Source organism: Megalobrama amblycephala, linkage group LG20 (assembly GCF_018812025.1).
Source record: "Megalobrama amblycephala isolate DHTTF-2021 linkage group LG20, ASM1881202v1, whole genome shotgun sequence".
Classification (NCBI taxonomy): Eukaryota; Metazoa; Chordata; class Actinopteri; order Cypriniformes; family Xenocyprididae; genus Megalobrama; species Megalobrama amblycephala.
Window position 1 is genome coordinate 32,740,513 of NC_063063.1, and position 21,616 is coordinate 32,762,128.

Genomic DNA, 21,616 nt, shown 5'->3' on the forward strand with positions numbered 1-21,616 from the left:
GAGTGTTGGTCCCACTTTATATTAGGTGGCCTTAACTACTATGTACATACATTTAATCCTAAAGGGACCTTCGGGACAAATTTTGGCAAAATCATTTTGTTTTGTTTTTTAAAAAAATAGTCGATGAAGGAGACCAGTCAGACTGGGCTTTAGTATAGCCCTTGGATCAAGACTCTGAAACAGAGGATGTGCAGTGGACACTAATGGGGAAGACTCTGAGGAAGAGGATCCTGCTGATATATCCAAATTATTGTTAATATGTAATTCATTTTTCCAGAAGCTCATTGCTTCTACCTTCAGTTAAACTGCTAACAGTGATTGTAAATTAATTGCCTAAATGATTACATTATTTGCTAACTGCATTCTTTAAATTGTAATGTTGACATGCATTCTCTGTAAAGCTGCTTTGAAACGATATGTATCGTGAAAAGCGCTATACAAATAAATGTGAATTGAATTGAATTGCTGAAGTCACTTACCAATCAAAAAATAGTGAAACTATGTGGACTGCAGCGACTCTTCCTCAGACACCAGGGAGATCACCTGCAGAAATTAACAAATGACCCCTGGACCAATAAGATTTGCATGTTCCTGTGTAGACCACATCAGGTCAGCTTTTGAGCTATTTTTCCTCATGTAATTCAAAAGACACTGACCAATTTAGAGGGGAAAGGAGTGTTTGGGGAGTCCTGGAAAGAGGTGGACTAGGTGGCCCTGACAGATAACATAGTGTCGGCCCGGATCTGGCCCACATCTGGTCCGCGTGTAATCCACAAGTACCAGATCTGGGCCACACTATGTTGCTGTCTGGGGGACTTGAAGGCCTACACTGGTCTGCTCCTGCTGGCAGGTGTGTATTGTTCCCACAACAAGGCCAAAACCAGCTTGTGGAAATGGACACGGGGCGGGCAGTTTTTCAAGCTACAGCATCTCTACGCAAATTCAAAACCTTGACAAGGGTCATCAGGTTTGACAACAGAGACACTAGACCTGTCCACTGGAGAGAGGACAAACTGGCTGCAATTACCTGTTTGTTAACATTAACTTTGAGTTTTTAGGTTAGGTTTATTGTTTATTGCCTACCTGTTAGGTACTATTTACTTTTTTGAGTTATTGAAAATTGATGTTTTTTTGTTTGAAATAACTCATAAATCAATAAGTCTTCTCCTTTGTCTTTTCCTTATAGCATGGTCATATTTGTCTGTTTTTTTTTTTTTTTGGCATCTTTGTAAATTCTCACCAAACATATTAAAAAAAAAAAAAAAAAAATTAAAAATTTTAACTTATGATAAAATCTAAAACTTAAGAGGTTAAGTTTGTTACAGCAATGCTTTAAAGATTTGAACTTAGTGGAATTACATATATATTATATATATTTTACTGAAATATAAAATATTAGATATATTAAAATATTAAATATAACAAAAATAAGCATATTTTACATAAAAATATGGTACTCTTAGAGGTAAATAAATTCAAAAATACCTCAAATCACAAACAAATTGCATAAATTGATAGTTTTTATTTTATCAAAGACAGTGATATGAAATTTATAAAATAAAATAAAAATTGTGAGATCACAACTGAGACCTTCGTGCCCAAATTTATCCATGAAGGACCAATAAAGAGCTGCTATATGAAGGATGCTTGAGGGTTAATATCCATAATTAACACATTATAAAGTCAAATTGTTGAATACCGAAGGCGTAGGATGTAGCGTGTTTTGAACTGCGTGAGTTTTACACTTTCTTCGTAAAGCCGGTTCACACTGTGAGATTTTGGACACGATTTGGTCTTCTGAGACAAATTTTGCAAATCCTAAAAGATTCCTATAATCCTAGCCTAAAATCTGTAGTCTTTGATTGCTAGTCTGACATGTTCACTGACAGCCAATTAATGACCGTTTCCTTTTTTCTTTTTTTTTACGTTCTTTGTAATGTTTGCCAGTGCCAAAACCTGAGCAACATCCACATTTCTTTTCTCAATGATTAAGTGGCGTGTGAATTCACTGTGGTTTTCCACAACTGCAACAATAATTCTTCCTCTGCTTACCGAAGAGTATATATTTGAAAGGGGTGGTATAATGCCAATTTTGTAAAATAAGTCTCTGATGTCCCCAGAGTGTGTATTTTTTTTAGCTCTAAATACCCTACAGATAATTTTGTATAGCATGTTAAAGGGTTAGTTCACCCAAAAATTAAAATTCTGTCATTTATTACTCACCCTCATGTCGTTCCACACCCGTAAGACCTTCATTAATATTAAGATATTTCTGATGAAATCCGATGGCTCAGTGAGGCCTCCATAGGGAGCAATGACATTTCCTCTCTCAAGATCCATAAAGGTACTAAAGACATATTTAAATCAGTTCATGTGAGTACAGTGGTTCAATATTAATATTATAAAGTGACGAGAATATTTTTTGAGCGCCAATAAAACAAAATAACGACTTATTTAGTGATGGCCGATTTCAAAACAATGCTTCATGAAGCGTCGGAGCACAGATGAATCAGTGTCTCGAATCAGCTGTTCGGAGCGCCAAAGTCACGTGATTTTAGCAGTTTGACACGCGATCTGAATCATGATTCGATACGCTGATTCATTATGCTCTGATTACCACCTAGCCATATTAAACAAAAATCACTTTTGCTTACTTCATTTCGATCGAGTCCAGCGGCTGTCATCCATCTGCCACATGGTTATCTGCTTGGGTTTCCTCTGATTCCACAGGTCGCTTTGTCTGAGAAGTTTGCTTCCACTTAGGAGTGGATAGTAGACTTTCTTTTGTAATCTAAAATATTATTACACGAGTTGCAAAACAATTTACACCCACTCTCGTGCAATATATCGGGATATTACTTAGCACGATCATTGGCACTTATGTGTGAGGGCAGGTAAGACGATTTCACCATGTTTCTGACAGAATGCTCACAGACATCACATGTGCAACATTTTTAAACACTTAAAAATGCATTGCAACTTAGACCTTTTTTGTGACTATTTTTGTGATTATTTTGCAGTTAAATGAGAAATTATGCAGGAACACCAAAAATGTGACATTTTGTATTCAGAGATTGCAGAATCACGGAAAACTGGAGGAACTGAATGATAATTTAAAACATTAAAGGGGAAACAAACCAATTATCATCTAGATACTGTCAAAGGCGTCCGCCTTCGGTGATATCTCTGACTATCGTCGATACACAATACTATTGTCTATTGCCACAACCCTACTTACTATGTATAAAAGTACAATTCCCATAGCCAAAATTATGTACAACACTCCTCACGTTCATTTAAGCCATTAAATGAACTTTCGTGTTCAACTTCCTAATCCAATATTGTTTTTTTACACAGCCTATATTTGGCCGTCCATGTCGGGTTGTGCTCAAGACCCTGAATATAAAGGCTTTGAAGCCCATGTAGGAGAAAATGATCATTTAGAGTTTGCCGTGTAAATTGGCACATATCCTTATAAATCGTTCTCTGGAGCATCCCCTTGCCTGCAGCGTATTAAAGGTTTGTGTAGTCTCCTGGAAATCTGTTGTCTGGGTAAACATCTGTGCAAATCTAAACAACTAGGCTCTCACAATCCCCTGAAAAGTATGCAGGGATTATAACTTTTATGATGTAACTTTTGGGTGTCTCCTTGAAAAATACCTTCAGGTCTAGGTGTGGTACGGAAATTCAGGCTCTTATAGAAAGTAAATGGCCTTGTCATCAGTGGAAGACTTGAGTTTGATGGATCTGTGATGGGAATTTAGACCCTGAATGAATGTTTGAAAGCATTTGTTGCCATACTGCCACACACCCCAAATTTCATCCAGATATCTCTAGTAACAGAACGGAATCTCATTGCACTTGGGGAAAACTGTCTTCCCATTGTGCCATGTAAATATTTGCGTATGCTGGTGCGAATTTTTTCCCCATTTGCAGTTCCTTTTACTTGTAAATAAAATTCGCCCCCAAATTCAAAATCATTACAAGTGAGGCTCAGTTCCAAGAGTTTCAGGATTGCCTCGTCTGGTCGAGACGTAACGTTACACAGCAAAATCTCCAGAGTTAAATCAGCTCTGCTCAGAGTGCATATGGTCCCATATAAAATGATTACACAATATAAATTTCCCAATGCTATAACATGAAAACATTTACATGTACTTCCTCGTAAACATAATATATTACCAATCAAAAATAATCGAACTCTACTTACAGGCAGTGCCTCGTTAAACGTTGTTAATCTGATGGATTGACACGGTAAATTAAAGTGCGCTACCATGTGCTTTGCACGTTGTTCTTTTAGAACTCCTGAAACTGAATAAAACATACTCAATCTGCAGAATATAAAACTACTAGCCTGGATGCCAGCCGAACTTAGCCCCGCCCACAACATTTTGAGGTCGGGGAGTTTGGTCTGGACTTGATCCATAGAGGAGTAATTATGCCCGAACAGAAACTGTTCGGACCAATCACATTGTCAGGGCGATGATTGACAGATTATCACCAGAAACGTAATCAGCCACGTCATCAAAGAACGCTTGGGGAGTTTGATTGACAAGCGATCTAACCAATCAGAACGCCGCATCTGCCATTTTGTCCGACAAAGCAGTCAGGAGTTAGAAGATTAACCTCGGTGGAGTTAAACTTGAAAAATTGTGCATATTGACGTCTTTCCGCGTTTGAAACAACATTCATTCTCATGTTCATTCATGTTTATTTGATGCTATAAATGGACTAGTAGGAAGAGATGATCGGTTTACGAGCCTCTTGAGCTGAGGCGCTACAGCAATCTGTCACGATCATGGTCACAACCCATTAAAGAGCCACAAAACGGTTTTTATTGTTTGATTTTTTTAATAACTACACAGTTTGAAAGCTGGGGCTTTGTTTAATATCATAAGTAACCTGCTCTGTCTCGTCTGTCGATGTGTTGTCAGTTTCCTCTTTGCTCCGCGATGTATTTTCCACTGTGTGTGGCGTGACAGCGCCACGGCTTGTCGGACAAAGCAACAGTAAAGGCCCTTTCACACAGGACGCGGCATGCGCTGCGCTCGCCGCTGGGTTCAGCGCAGCCCTTCAGATACAAAGCGATTTGCGCTGCGCTGGCCAGAGCACAGTAGGCGGAGTTTTCCAAACATGCAGCGGGAGTTTTATACATAGTCATTTGATTGTTGTTCCACCTTTCGGTCAGCAGTAAAGTATGTCCCGGGCCGTGCTAAGAAGTGAGCAATAGCAATAGCCCTGCTTGTAAGAAGAAGAAAGAGAGCAGCTCTTGACAGTGTCATGTCTCCATGACACAGCTTTTCTCCCGATGTCACTATACGACCAGCAAACTTGTATTGTATAGCTCTGGAAATTACAGCTGTTCATCCATTTTGCTTTCCGATTGTTTGGATGCCCCGTTGCTATTGGTCGCGCGGGTAATCGTCACAGAGCGCAGCGGCAAAAGTTGAACTATTTTGAACTTTGACCGCGGCGTGCGCTGCGTCTGCGCTTTGGTCGACGCAGTCCTCGCGCAGCGCAAGCAAACAAATGGGTTTCATAGCGCAGCGCATACCGCGTCCCGTGTGAAAGGGCCTTAAGGGGGGCGGGTCTTTGCGAAAGGTCAATTAGTTTACAACAACGATGGCTGTTGTTGAAGAACTGAGATGTGTAGATTCCGCCATCGCGTCCGTTATAGAAGATATCGACAGCGCATTAATTTTAAAAAAGGAACAGAGGACCGCGATCAAGGCATTTGTCGATGGGAAAGATGTCTTTGCCGTCCTTCCTACGGAATTCGGCAAAAGTTTGATTTATCAGCTGGCCCCGATGGTCGCTAAGAAGAGTTCTGTTGACAACTATGCGTCGCTCAACATACGTCACTTACTCTGTAGCTCTGATTGGTTGTAGGTCTATCCAATTGAGGTCTTTCCTGGATCGGTTGAAATACGCCCCCATAATCAAAGCCCAATGGAGCAGTATCAGACTCATATTCGAACTAGAATGGACTATATGCACGGGTTACTTCCTGGTTGTCGTTAAGCCAGCTCGGGCACTTCCGGTGAACTGTTAGCCGTTCATTCTGTAGTCGTTGTACATCGACACAAAACCATCTATGGCTGACTTTTTAATGTTGTATTTATATTTTAATGCAGTTATTACATTTACCTAATTTGCCAATAAACCAGTTTTATTGATTTGCAATAAAGACGAAGCTATTGGGACTGTTTAAAAATGCCGTGTCTGTAATTAGACACACACACATTTTTTCCCCACACTTTAAATGTTATTTTTAATGCGATGACCACAAACATAATTTGTTCATCCTTCTGAGATTGTTCCCATTGTAAAACCGAACATTTAAAAATGTAGGAAATTTAACATTTGAGAAAAAACACTTATTTAAAAATAAAAAAGACAGTAATTAGCACTTTAACCAGCAGGTGGCGGCAAAGTAGCATTTATTTGTGCACATATCAGCCTTTTCCTCTAAACGTTTTTCACTTCGTTTTTGACTAAATATTAAACATTATAAAATAACTAGGTTTGAAAAAACATTTTGTCAATGTGAAGTATGAAATACTCACAAAATCTTATGAAAAACAATAACTTTTATTGTGAATTAATTACACAGAAAGCGAGCACAGCAGATGTCAGTCAGTGCAGCACTAATGATTTCAGCACACTTGTGAAAACACACATTTTATTCAATTAATCTAACTAAAGTGCACAATAAATATTTAATTTTTGAAGCTTTTTTTCACAGAAAAGTGTGAAAACTAATGGTCGAATTGAATTTAGCCAAGGAGGAACATTGAGGTACGTCTTTATTTATTTATTTTCTAAGCTGTCTTACCTTTGAATAACTAGATTAATGCTATGCCTGACTATTTAAGTGACTATATTCTGATTATAAACTAAGTATTTTGCACTACTGATGCTCAACACACCAGCAAATGACATCTCACCGGAAGTTATCGAGCTGGCTTATATTAATGCGGAAGTTCTAAAGAACGCTCCGTGCATATAGTCCATTGAGTATGACCACGTCAGGGTATAAAACTACCTGCAGGTGGAGCAAAAACACCACAACGAGCAAAGACAGAACAAAAGTTACTGGGCATTCACACCGCCGCCGGCGAGAGCGTCAACATTCGCCTTGGCCGCCCTGTATAGGGTGTCGTTTTGCTATTTACGATGCTAACTAAGCAATCAGTCGTGTCGATCGTCGCGTACCTTGCCGTGAGCAGAAGCCGCGACCAATGACGTGTGATAAGGAACGTGACACTTTCGTCGCCCCCTTTCTCGCCTGAGAAGCCGCGTGAGAAGCTACGTGACGTCTGCGCCGTGACATCTGAAGTAACTTTTGCCAGTTGTTATTTTGTAAATTGTCTGAAGTTCTGTAAATTAGTGTTTTTGGTTTGTTTTGAGAAAAAAGAAAAAAACACATTTCCCAGCAAACATGCCAGTGTGGGCTCACTGCGGGTAAGTGTGGGTTTTCTGTGGGACAGTGTGGGCAAGGGCAAACCCTTTGGGGCCCCATGTGGGCTTTCTGTGGGCAAACCCACAGTGGGCTTGCCCACAGAAAACCCACACGGGCCCCCAGTGGGTTAGCCCATGCGGGGCCCATAGCAGTTTTGCCCATTTGGGCCCCCATGAGGGTTTACTCTGGGCAACCCACTGTGGGCTTGCCCACAGAAAACCCACACGGGCCCCCAGTGGGTTAGCCCATGCGGGGCCCATAGCAGTTTTGCCCATTTGGGCCCCATGAGGGTTTATTTTGGGCAACCCACTGTGGGCTTGCCCACAGAAAACCCACACGGGTCCCCAGTGGGTTAGCCCATGCGGGGCCCATAGCAGTTTTGTCCATTTGGGCCCCCATGAGGGTTTACTCTGGGCAACCCACTGTGGGCTTGCCCACAGAAAACCCACACGGGTCCCCAGTGGGTTAGCCCATGCGGGGCCCATAGCAGTTTTGTCCATTTGGGCCCCCATGAGGGTTTACTCTGGGCAACCCACTGTGGGTTTGCCCACAGAAAACCCACACGGGCCCCCCAATGGGTTATCTCATACAGGGCCTACAGAAGTTTTTCACTGTGCCAACATGAGTGTTTACTGTGGGCAGCCCACCATGTTAACAGCACAGTTAAATCATTGTTAAATCAGGGTTAATCAAACTATTTTTAACGATTCAGTCATATATATGTCATTAGATTCAACAGCCCACACCACTAAAACTGCACACAATCAAGATAGCAAGGCAAGTGCTGTCTTTGCCTGTTGGATTAGCAGCTGTTCCCCTGTTCCTTTAAAAATGTTGTTGCAGTGTTCTGCTAGTATGCAATATTAAAAATAACTGTTTATAATGATTTCTTTCTTTTTTATATATTGGAATTATTGTTCAGGTACATTTGCAAAACAACTTAAAATGTATAATGTGCACATCCTCATGATTACTTAACATTTTCTTTAGGAAAATTGCATCCTATGTTTTGACTTTACTTAAAGCCATCAACAATGCATTTATAGAGGTTAGTAACTATTATCACTCACAATAAGTATTTATAAAAACACAACACAGGTATTAATAACAATATATTCACTTATTGGACAGAAATAAATATATAAATTTAACTATAACTGTTCTTTTAATGCAGTATATGTCTTAATGAGTTTTTAAAATATATTTATAGAATACTTAACATAAATAAAGTATAAATGGAGCTAAAATTCATTATAGGCATAGACTTAATAGAAAGTTTTGCTGTATTAAATAAAATTAACTTATTTGTCACAATAAAACAATGTAAATGGTTGATCAATGATGGATTTGTTTTGTGTATATATATATATATATATATATATATATATATATATATATATATATATATATATATATAACTCGAGTTATTAAAAGAAAAAAACAAAAATGGCTATATATATATATATATATATATATATATATATATATATAATACATCACTGATGAATTTGATATTTTTAGATATTTCTGAAATGGCAAAAAAGGAAAAAAATATATTTTTATTAGTAATACGGAAGATGGCGTCATCACGTGATTAATTCTAACCAATGAGACTGCTGGAACTGCATCGCTAATGAGCTGTCATTCCGGATTCGACTGCACCGCCCAGTTCTGCTTCAAACAGGTAAGGTTTTTAAATTATAAGCTTTTTTTAAATGGTAATTTCTGAGATTTCTGTTAAAATTAGTGTAACAGATGAAAATGCTAATGAATTTATTGACTAAAATTAAATTGCACCAATTTTTAGTGTTTTAATCTGATTGTAACATATGCTGCCGTTTAAATGACTAACGGTTATAACGGTCGACTAGCCCATTTTCTGGTAATCTATACTTTATATATGTAACAGTTACTTTAAAACTGCATAAATTCAATGCCTTGAATTGTTTTACATCCATTTTGGTGTTAATTTGATTTATTATTGTTCTCCTGTTGCTATGTTAGCGAACTACAACCGAGCTAGGCATAAATGAGTCAGTCATGTCCGTTTTATAGTTAAAATAGCGACGTAAACGAGGCCTACATTAAATCTCGTTACATATGATTTTATAACCGTTCATACATCGATAAACCCTGTGCTCTGACAGCAAACCATATTTATTTATATACATGTGCTTTGTATTTTTATATTGCTATCATGTTAACGTGACCTAAAAATAACAAATTGAACGCTTTGTCTCACGCGCAAGTTGGCGCGTGCACGGGGGGAGAGAGAGAGAGCGTGTCTCAATCAGCTCCCTAGTTCAGTAGTTAGGGCACTGATCAGGGAGTCGGCCTCATTCATTTTAATGAAATACTGATTCATGAGCTAGGGAGCTGATGAGCTGATTGAGACGCAGGGAGAGATAAGTCATTGGCCTGTGTATTTCAAATGAAATCAACCATCTGTAATTAATTAATTATGAAAAGATATAATTTCATGGCCTAAAATTTTTAATTCAGTTATATTCACATTAAATATTGATGTATAATGTCTCTTGAATGTATAGGCTACATTTCATCAGCACGTTCATCCATACAGAGCAATATTTAACTGAAATATTAGTTCTTGTTTTTTTTTTTCTCCTTTTCATTGTGTGTAATCAGATCATTGGTTCTGCTCTGTAAGTATTCGACTCACTGTCTGACACATTCGCAGTTTTTGTATTGTTGATTGCACCAAATAACTGTACTTTAATAAACATTTTGCTTGTTATCTGTTAATCTTTTGGGTATCACTGTATCTGACAGTACAGTGGTACCATGTGTCACATTCTCAGATGTCAGTGTACATATTCATGAATAAAAGATTTAAACTGGCTTCATACCATTGAAATGTTGTTTGTCCTCTCTCTTTTCAGTATTCTTTGCCATCTAGTCCTGATTCCTGACTACAGGTCTTCAGGATGACCAGGAACTACAGGACGGTTTGAGCTACACTCTGCAGGACGTTGGTCCTCCATGACCAGGACTGGACACCACTGTCGTAAGTGATCGATCTAGCAGTCATTCTGGATCTCTGAATTGTCATGTTCAGAACATATTGCAGGGGATCTCAGCTCTGGGCCTCGAGGACCACTATCCTGCAGACTTTAGCACCAACCCTGGTCCAACACACCTGAACAAGCCAATCGAGCTCTTTTGGTTTACTGGCTAGAAAGTCACATGTGGTGAGATTGATCAGGTGTGGACATAAACTGTGCAAGACAGTGCACTTCGAGGACCAGAGCTGAGAACTCCTGACATGCTGATTAGTCAATAATCACTGATTAAAAAATTAATACAGTACATTTTAATTTGTATAGATTTATTCAATATTTCTTTCTCTCTTTTGTTAACCACAGCTAAATAAACCTAAGGAGAGCTGCTCAGGCACAGGTCACTGCATCTTTTGCTGTGTAAGTACATTTTTGACTGTCAGACACATTCTCAGTATTTGCATTTATTTTAATAAAAATTACATATTCATGCTGAAAGTTAAAGTCATCAATGATTTCTTACGTTAAAAGTATAGTTCTTCATGTTGTTCCAAACTTGTATTACTTACTTTTTTCTGTGGAATGAAAAGAAGATATTTTGAAGAATGTTTTATCTGTTTTGTCCATACAATGTAAACTGCATTGGATCCCATTGACTTTTTATTGTATTGACAAAAACATGGTCAGTTTTCAAAATATCATCTTCCACAGAAGAAATCATGCAGGTTTGGAATGACACGAGGGTGAGTAGCAAACAGTTTTTTTTCTTTACATCGTGTTGACAATTTTAGTAAATTGTTCTCATGCTCTCAGTTCATCATGCCCTCAATTTATTCACTCTCTGTATCTTTCTCTCTCAACAACAGTCTAAAATTGTTTTTAATATTAATAAACAACACCTGGAACTATTTTTCAGGAACTCAAATTATTCTCAGGATTCTCCAGTCAAAGTGCATTTAGATGTTCTCAAAAGATTGTTCCCTGGGTTGGAAATGTCCTAACCCTTGGGAAAACACAAATGTAATGTATACAAAACTCATGTTTTGTTTTTTGTTTTTTAAATTAATGTTTCAATTGTTGTTGTTTTTTCACTTTAGATAAAAAAGCGCACAAAAAGCGGCCAGGCCACAGCTTCCGAAGTGGAAACTCCTGTCAAATCATGGCTCCATAATGCAAGAGACTGGGATGGTGGAAGGAGCAGAAGAACCAGAAGACTGGAGATCAGGCAAAGATCTACTGGTACCCGAGGAGATTGATCACTCATCTCCATCCACAAATGAATGATTTCTGAATGATCATGTGACACTGACAACTAGATGCAGGCTGCTGAATATTAAGTTTTAACATCACAGGAAAATTTTACTTTGTAAAATATATTAAAACAGTTCAGGGCTCGACATTAAGCCTTTTCCTGTGACGAGTAAATCGGTCATTCACAAACTTTGTTGTAAATACAATTTATTCTGCAGCATCAGTGTTAAGGCCGGCTGTGACATGTATAAATCTCCATATTTATGATATTTTTACCTTTATAAAGCACATTTTCCCCATTATTAAATAAATGCTTCATCTTTCATTTTAAATTCTTAAATTTGATCAATAAATTAAATTAGTGTAATAAGACACTGTTACTAATCAAATTAAATAATTTACACTGAAAAATTACAACTGCATTTAAAAATGTTGTGAGATTAGATCAGGGCTGGGCAAACTCGGTCCTGGAGGGCCGCCGTCCCTGCAGAGTTTTGCTCCAACCCTAATCAAACACACCTGAACCAGCTAATCAAGGTCTTCAGGATTACACACAGGTGAGTGGTTGCAGCTAAACTCTGCAGGACAGTGGCCCTCCAGGACCGAGTTTGCCCAGCCCTGGATTAGATAATAAAAAATGTCGGAAAGAATGATACTTTTAAACATAAAACTAAACTGCCAGTAGGTGGCGGCAGGTCACTGTCTTAATGAGTGAGTCATTGAGTCATTAATTCAAACAATGACATGAAATCAGTGTCACATTTTCAATTGTGATGGAATTCAGCACTCTTGGTCATGTTAGTTCACCCAAAAATGAAAATTCTGTCATTACTTACTCACCCTCATGTCGTTCCACACACGCAAGATCTTCGTTCATCTTCAGAACACAAGATATTTTTGATAAAATCCAATGGCTCGTGAGGAGCCAGAAAGGTAACTGTTACTAAAAACATATTTAAAACAGTTCATGTGACTACAATTGTTCAACCTTAATGTTATGAAGCGAAGAGAATACTTGTGTGCCAAAAAAAACAATATAACGACTTTATACAACAATATCTAGCACTCGTCACTGAACTAAACACTGCTTCATGAAGCTTTGAAGCTTTATGCATCTTTTGTTTCGAATCAGTCGTTCAGACAGAGCGGGTATCAAACTGCCAAAGTCACTTGTACCATTGAAATCTTGAAACACTTATGATGCAATGAAGCCTTGTTTACTGAAATCATGTGACTTTGGCAGTTTGGGATCGTATGATACATGCTCGTTATTTAGTCTTTTTAATGCACAAAAAAGTATTCTTGTCACTTCATAACATTAAGGTTGAACAATTGTAGTCACATGAACTGTTTTAAAAATGTTTTTAGGAACAGTTACCTTTCTGGGCATTTGAAAGTCTAAGTTAACTTGCTCTCAGTGCAGGCCTCACAAGCCATTGGATTTTATCAAAAATATCTTAACTTGTGTTCCGAAGATAAACAAAGGTCTTACGGGTGTGGAACGACATGAGGGTGAGTAATTAATGACAGAATTTTCATTTTGGGGTGAACTAACCCTAAAACTGAGTTTCTTTGAGTGAGCTGGGCACATTTGTTGCGATTTTTTCCTCGAGAGGCTTGTTACCGTCAGTAAAAAATTATATAATATATAATGTACTATCAGTCACCTTTTACACTAAATGAATCCAGAACAATTCTCATGTTTTTGGTGATTCCCTAGTTATTTTTTGTTATTGGCATTTTTATCAGGCTGCTTGTCCAGTCGGGCAAGTACAATTCTCTTTCACTTGCCACTTCAAAAAATCCACTTGTCCTGGACAAGCATTAATGTCGAGCCCTGCAGTTATTTTAAGTTAATATTATTTCAGAATATTACTCTTTTTAATGTTTTTTTTTTAATCAAATAAATGCAGCATTGATGAGCAGAAAGAACTTTTTTCCAAAGCATTTTAAAAATATTACTGAACTTTTGAATGGTAATGTATTGTGTATATATATATATATATATATATATATATATATATATATATATATATATATATATATATATATATATATATATTTTTTTTTTTTTTTTTTTTTTTTTTTACATGAATGTGAATAAATGAAATTATTTGAAACATATGACTTTCAATGTATTCTTTCAACAAGTGAAATTGTTTTGTGTGTGTGTTGTGGCAAATGCAAAGTAGAACCAAACTAATCTTGTTGTTTGTTAAAGCCAAAGGTATGTTCTTACACATCTGTGCATTGTTCACAGTATGCCCACTCTTTTCCCAGTGTACCCACAGTATACCCACACTTTGCCCACAGTGTGGGCTTGCTGTGGGCCCACAAATGGTTAGTTTTGCTCTGCTTAGTGTGGGGCCAGCCCAATCAGCCCACACTTTGGGCTGTCCCACTGGCGCCCCACCTGGGTCCCATAGTGTGGGACCCACATGTGCCCCGCATTTCACGCCGGTATCTGGGCCCACAGTGGGCTGCCGCAATGGCCCCACACGGGCCCCTAAGGGGCTTGCTGTGGGCCCACTTCTGGCCCCAACAGGGCCCACTCTGCATAGTGTGGGCCAGCCCACAGTCAGCCCACACTTTGGGCTGTCCCACTAGGGCCCCGCACTGGGCCCATAGTGTGGGGCCCACACGTGCCCCGCATTTCACGCCGGTATCTGGGCCCACAGTGGGCTGCCCGCAATGGCCCCACACGGGCCCCAAAGAAGCATGTTTGCTGGGTTAACATTTAAGCACCTCAAAATCACTGAATATTTCTCCATTCCTAATTTTGTTTAAATATGTTGACGAAAACATGACCGACACTAATTAGCCAATCAATAACTGACATTAAAAGATGTGCTATTGCTTAACTTGAAAATGCCTGCGCTTAATGTCAATGACAACCAGAGACAACTAATCAACACATTTCTCCTGTCATAAACACTACTGCTAAGATAATGACATTACTGCATTATCTAAGTAAAACATGTTGTTTCAGAGTTTTGTCCCCCATAGAAATCCTTTATAAAAAAAATGCATGAAGCATTAAAGACAGTTAAATTAAAAGACCAAATTCGAAATTAAAAGATTAATTCAGAGAGCAAGCTATGGCCTATTATCAAACACTTCAATCATGTAATATTTTAATAGAAGTTTTAATTTAAACTATAGCCTATATAATACTGGAAAAAATAAATACACATGCAGAACAAACTGTCATATTAGTTAAGGCAGCATATTAGAATAAATAAAAATAATTATTCATGGGATAAGCATTTCACATATGTAAATGAACAGTAAAACTATATTGTCAGAACATGGTTAAAGAAATTTAATGGTTATACATTCAAAAGTATGGAAACAAATAAGCTTAAAAATAAGGAATATAAGCTTAAAATATTCCTTATCCTGTGGCTCCCTCTATTGGACAACATTTTCAGGTGAACCTCTTTCAGATAAAATGCTGATCGTTAAGAAATTGCGGTTAGCTTCCCAAGCATCAATAACTGTATTTGGCTTCGACAAGTCTGAGACTCCCGGCCTGAGATTGTGTCCCAGACGGCAATAAATCGTTTGTGAATATTTGTAAATATTCATGGCTTAAACAGCTGGAAAATTGACTGCAGTTCTGTGGATGTTTTTTCCCAGGCAGGGTTATAAACTAACAAAAACTAAAACTATTAAAACATTTATGCTAATCGAAATAAACCTGAATATAAAAAAAAAAATATAGGCCTATATATATTAGTAAAACAAACTTAAACTAAACGAAAACTAGAAATGTTGCCTTGTGGATGTCATTTCGTTTTTCCCCTCTGACTTTCAACCGACGAGATCATTATCTTTTCATTAACCGACAAAGTAAATAAAATTAGAATTCAACGAAATTACAATGGATACCTGTCTGTGACCCATTAATAAAATCCCAGGGGTTTAATTCGTTTTAGCCTACATGAAGGAATAGCAGAATAAACAACAGAATGTGAGGATTCATCATCATCATCATCTTCAGGCACCTGCAGCGCTTCTGAATGGAGAAAAACAGGATTAAATCCTAAAGGAATAAATAACCTATGCGCAAATTTATTTTACCTAATAAACATATTAACAAAATATAATTCTTTTTATATTCTTTGTTTTACAGGCATTTTTTTATTTTTATTGTGAGTGTACAAAAATAATAGGTCTATTTAACCCTTCACAGATTCGAAATGTGTTACATAAAGGTGACCATAAATGTCTGAGTATTTTATTTTTTTCCCGCTTTTATAAGAAAATGTAAGTGATCGCGCCGGCGCCTCACACGCACACACATTATTTTTTTTTTTATGACTGAGCACTGTTCTTAATTCACTTGCCCAGCAACATCACCTAAAATATAACTAAAGCTTAAATATAGTAATTCAATTTATTAGACAAATCGAATACAAGCACATGAGAACAAATAAATAAGTCTTCTAATAATAATTAATGCAACACATCTCAAACGAGCGTGTATAACCATGCAATATATATTTGTTTATTTCGTTGTTCTAACCTTAAGGTTGTTTATGCCATTGCAGCACTTTTCCATTATTTTTCTAAGTAAACATGCGCTTAAAATAAATAAATAAAATAAACACGTTTGACCGTCGAGCTCGACTCTGTTGTGTTTTATTTGTTTGGCTGCTTCAAGCCAAGCGCGCACTTGCAGTGTTACCATGGCCACTTATATGTATTTTTGGGCTTGTTATTATTATTTTCCATATTAAGAGGTGAAGGCCTTAGTTCAGCTGGAATGGCCGGTGTGTCCTTTGAACGGAGAAAAGTCAGCTGTTAATTCGGTGCTTGCTCAACAGAGGTGGCCGGAGGAATGGCCAAGCTTCAATCAGGGAGACAGATTTAATGCTTCCTCCAACTTATGAACATTTACACCTTAAAGCTTCCTTTGGGCAAAATAGGAATAAAGCTAAAATATCATTAGTGTTATCCACACATACAAATCCAGACGTTAGTCCACACGTACGTTATCCAGACGTTTATCCACACGTACGTTATCCAGGCGTTTATCCACACGTACGTTATCCAGACGCAAAGTAAAAAAAATATACTTTCTCAACTACGTCGCCGCCATCGCCGCCGCGCACTTTGAGCGTAGCTCCAACACGTGACCGTGACGTCTAATGTCTCATATCTTACGTCTGACGCCTGAATACTATGGGATTTTGGCCAGACGGCTGGCGTGCGTATACACGTTAGTTCTCCTCTCAGTTTGCTTAGCAATCATCAAATTTTGTTGAATTCACCCCTCATAGCCCTGTCAACAACGCTGTACTGTTCGTTCAAACCGCCGCCGGCGGGAGGGTCAAAGTAAATGACAAGTTGCGTCAACCTATCGGAAGCCTCTCAAGCGAGGACATCTACATTCCGATTGGTTGCCACCGAACCGCGTCATGGCTCATTACCATAAAGTTAACCTGATTTCAACTCTCCTCGACGCTCTCGCCGGAGCTCGCCGCCGGGCTCTTATTGAAATTGAATGACTTCCTGTCACTTTGACGCTCTCGCCGCCGGCGGTGTGAACACACAGTATTTGATTTTTATCTTACTATTGAAACTAAAAATCTGCCTTTATTCATTCCTATTATCATGTGGGTCTACATTTATAGTTCAGTCCAAAAAAACACAACCAGCATTCTCTAGAAAAGGCAGTCTGTGTCAGACACCGAGATGAGCAAAGAGAGCAAAAATAAAGGTTGGTGAATGACTTCCTCCAAACTGCGACTGAACTGAGATTATGCCACATATTTGTGCAGTAATATTTAATTTTACTGATTTTATACAGATGAATCCAAATGTATACAAATATATTTGGGGTCATTAACGAAAATCACCACTGGACAGTGATAGTAACATTTAATGCTTTTAAATGCTGAATATATATGTATACAACATGCATACATACATACATATGATAAAATGATTTGCCATATTCTATTCTATTCTGTTCCTGGATCATCTGGGGGAGAGAAACATAATAATCAAAATGTGTCAGGATGTGACCAGGTAAACCAGCATTTTAAATAACTTCTGCTAAAATGAATGGGCAATACATTTTTATTTAATTTGTTTAAAAGGCATTTAACTTCTTTGTTAGAGGTCCTTCATGAAACAGAGAGACTATTAGTTTTCAAGATGGGCTTGTGACACACTACCTCATTCAAAACAACAGGATGGCAGTTCCTGTGGGCCATTTGTCCTGAAATGTAACCTGGCAACATAGTGAATATTACTTATATTCCGTATTATTAGATCCGGTAAGGATAAGACGTAATAAAAGAAAAGAATGAAAGGCTTCCAGTAGGCCATCAATCAAAAAGGACCAAAGAAAACACAATAAATAAGGTAAATTTATTGTAAATCACAATAGAAAAAGCAACCATAAATTAATAGAATTCAATGATGGGCCCACAGTCTAGACAAAATGCTCTGGACTCTCCAAAAACTTGTTTTTTAGAAACATACCTTGTTTCTTGACTTTTTCTGGACACGCCATGACAATCCAACTCCTCCATGATCATATGTGATTTCTTCCCCTTCTTTAATGTCTGTTAGTGCAAATAAATGGAAATGAGGCAGGCCACTAACTTCAATTATCTTCATTTTTGAATTGGGTTATGGATCATCATTGAAAGTCTCCCCAGGGACCCATCCTCATTTGAAGCATCAACCCTGAAGTGCAGTAAATCAATAAACTGCTTTACACATTATGTCTTAATTATAGGGTTGGTCAAAAATATTAATAAATTTCCCAACTAATCATAATCCTCATTTTAACAATAATCCTTAATTCCTGAAATCAATTCATTAATAAAAAAAATCCTAAAATCCTCAGAAAAATATAAAATGTAGATGAACGATGCATATACAGATCCATTCAGAGTTTGTCTATACTTTTCACTGGAGTTCATGAATATTTTTAATTCTCTAATAATTTATGTATTTATAACAGTTCGACCCAACAAATGCAATAATGCAAGCTTACTTTAATCTTTAGTTTTTAGTTGTGTTGATTTTGTTGTTAATTAGATAGAAATTCACTTACAAACCTTGGGCCATTTTTAATATTTAAAATTAATTTGAAGTTTACAGCAATAGCAGAGAGAGAATTTCTTATATATATATATAAGTAAAACGGACATTACAAAAGAAACAATAACATTTTAGAAACAGAAATATTCCCAAATAAATTATAATCCCCAATTTACTGCACATTTTATTGTCCACAGATGACAGTTATACAGGTTTAAGCAGGAAATGAGTACGAAAAAAATGTAAATTTAACATAAAGGTAAACTATCCCTTCAGTATTGCTTGATTTAATATTAGTGAGGAGTTCTTACTTCCTATGTATGATCACAAGTACTCTCCAAAAATCTATGTTGTGGTTCCTAAAAATACATGCATATTCATTGCTTGTTTGTTTTTTAATCAATTTAACTATAGGCTACTCCAAAATGAAGGCTCCTTATATGTTTTTTGAGGCAAATACTCCATGTCCTGCCAAAAACAAATAACTACCTTGTTTCACTTGTTTCAGAATGTTCAGAGAACATTCCATATTAACAATGTTAGCAAAATGGTTGCATTAACGTTAAGGGAACATTTCATTTGATCAAGTTAAACTGAACTTTTGAACATTTAGAGAACATTCAGAAATCACATTTTCATAACTTAATTGAAACCTTAGCAAAACATTTTTGTTAGCTGGGATGGTCATTAAATGGTAAAACATTATTATGCCCCTCTTTACAAGATGTAAAATAAGTCTCTGATGTCCATGCTGGGATTTTCAGCAGGGAATAAGCAGTACATTCCTGGTTTATGCTTTTATAGTGCTGGTCTAGCTAGTGGACCAACATATTTATGATGTTATCAAGAAAACGGAGCTGAAGTTGGTTCACCAGCATGATCTTGCAGGGTTAAATGTGAGTAGGCTAGCTGTCTGTATGCAAGCAGTGTTTTGGAAACAAGCATTGTTTTTGCTTGCATATTTCTATATTTAACACATTATTGATTCAAAGGAAACACAATATAAGGTTAAAACATGATTTATTGATATCACTTTCTAAGGTCTCATTTGGTAATATTGATTAATGTAATAGCTAACATACATACTACTCCCTAAAACATTTTGTAGCCTGTTGCAGTCATACATACAGGGGTTAAATTGGGCCGGGGCCGCCCGGGGCTGAGCCCCGGGACTGCGGCTGCGGGACAAGTGGATTTTTGTATTTGATTTTTGAGAATTTTACTTGCCTGACCAGATAGATAGCTTGATTAAAATGTCAATAACAACCAAAACACGAGAATGATTCATTTAGCTTAATTGGCGATAGTGGTAGTCGATAGTAGCCTAATATATCCTAATGTATATTGGCGGTGATAGCCTATTGCGCTGTTGAGGCGCCCGTAACCGCTTGAGGAGAATTCAAAACAAATGAGCTCTGCTCACACAGAGAAATTCGGTTATAATGTTGCAATAAAAATTCAATATAGCTAGCTATTTACAACATATGATAAAGTATCACAGGACCGAAAGTGATGAATTCCTGAATATCACCTTGATTGAAAATAACACTAATTTCATACAACAGTTCAATAAACAATTAGTTAATATGAATCACTGAATATGATATGAAAATAGTTCCAAACAAAGCAGAACCAGCGCATCTCGCAGCTACGCTCCGCCGTTTCAAATGATTCAGCCCTTTGAACGAATCGGTTGAGTGAAGATTCAATGGCCCAATCATAAACAACTGCTTCATTCTTGAATGATTCAGCTTTTTGAATGAATTGTTTTAATAAATGAATGAGTGGCTCACTCATTAAAACGGTCACTTGCCGCCATCTACTGGCGGTTTAATTTCATGTTTAAAAGTCTAAATTTCCCACCAACATTTCTTATTTGTATTCAAAAATATTTAAAGAATCTCATAACATTATTGAATGCAGTTGTACTTTTTCAGCGTAAATTATTTAATTTGGTAACAGCCCTATAGTGTCTTACTATTTTAATATCAAATGTAAGAATTTGAAATAAAAGATTAACTTAAACTAATTTAATTAGATTGGGGGGGGATTATAAAGGTTAATTATTATTATATTAAGGAATGATTATTATTATTATAATGTAAGAACTATTAATAGAATACCCCCAGGGTAAATAACATAAATATGCAGATTTAAATATATCACTGCTGATAAAACACTGATGAGAATGTTGCTTGTTTCAGAATAAATTATATTTTTTTTCCAGACAAGCTACTTTTTTACTCTGACAAGTAAATGACCATTTTAGTTGTCCAAAGGACAAGCACAAAACAAGGCTTAATGTTGAACTCTGTATTTTGTATTTATATTCTGTCCTTTAAAGGTGCCCTCGAATGAAAAATTGAATTTACCTCGGCATAGTTGAATAACAAGAGTTCAGTACATGGAAATGATACAGTGAGTCTCAAACTCCATTGTTTCCTCCTTCTTATATAAATCTCATTTGTTCAAAAGACCTCCACAGAACAGGCGAATCTCAACATAACACCGACTGTTACGTAACAGTCGGGGTGTACGCCCCAATATTTGCATATGCCAGCCCATGTTCCCAACATTATGAAAGGCATTAGACAAGGGCAGCCAGTATTAACGTCTGGATGTGCACAACCAAATCATCAGACTAGGTAAGCAAGCAAGAACAACAGCGAAAAATGGCAGATGGAGCAATAATAACTGACATGATCCATGATAACATGATATTTTTAGTGATATTTGTAAATTGTCTTTCTAAATGTTTCGTTAGCATGTTGCTAATGTACTGTTAAATGTGGTTAAAGTTACCATCGTTTCTTACTGTATTCAT

At 37.1% G+C, this 21,616-nt stretch overlaps 1 long non-coding RNA gene across 1 annotated transcript; it reads left to right on the top strand.

The window, feature by feature from the left end:
- Nucleotides 1-9,041: 9,041 nt before the first annotated feature.
- LOC125255538 lies at nt 9,042-12,097 on the top strand. Its single transcript, XR_007181921.1, has 5 exons — nt 9,042-9,146; nt 10,109-10,125; nt 10,363-10,487; nt 10,846-10,899; nt 11,577-12,097. It is a non-coding gene; the product is annotated as an uncharacterized LOC125255538 (long non-coding RNA).
- Nucleotides 12,098-21,616: the final 9,519 nt, after the last annotated feature.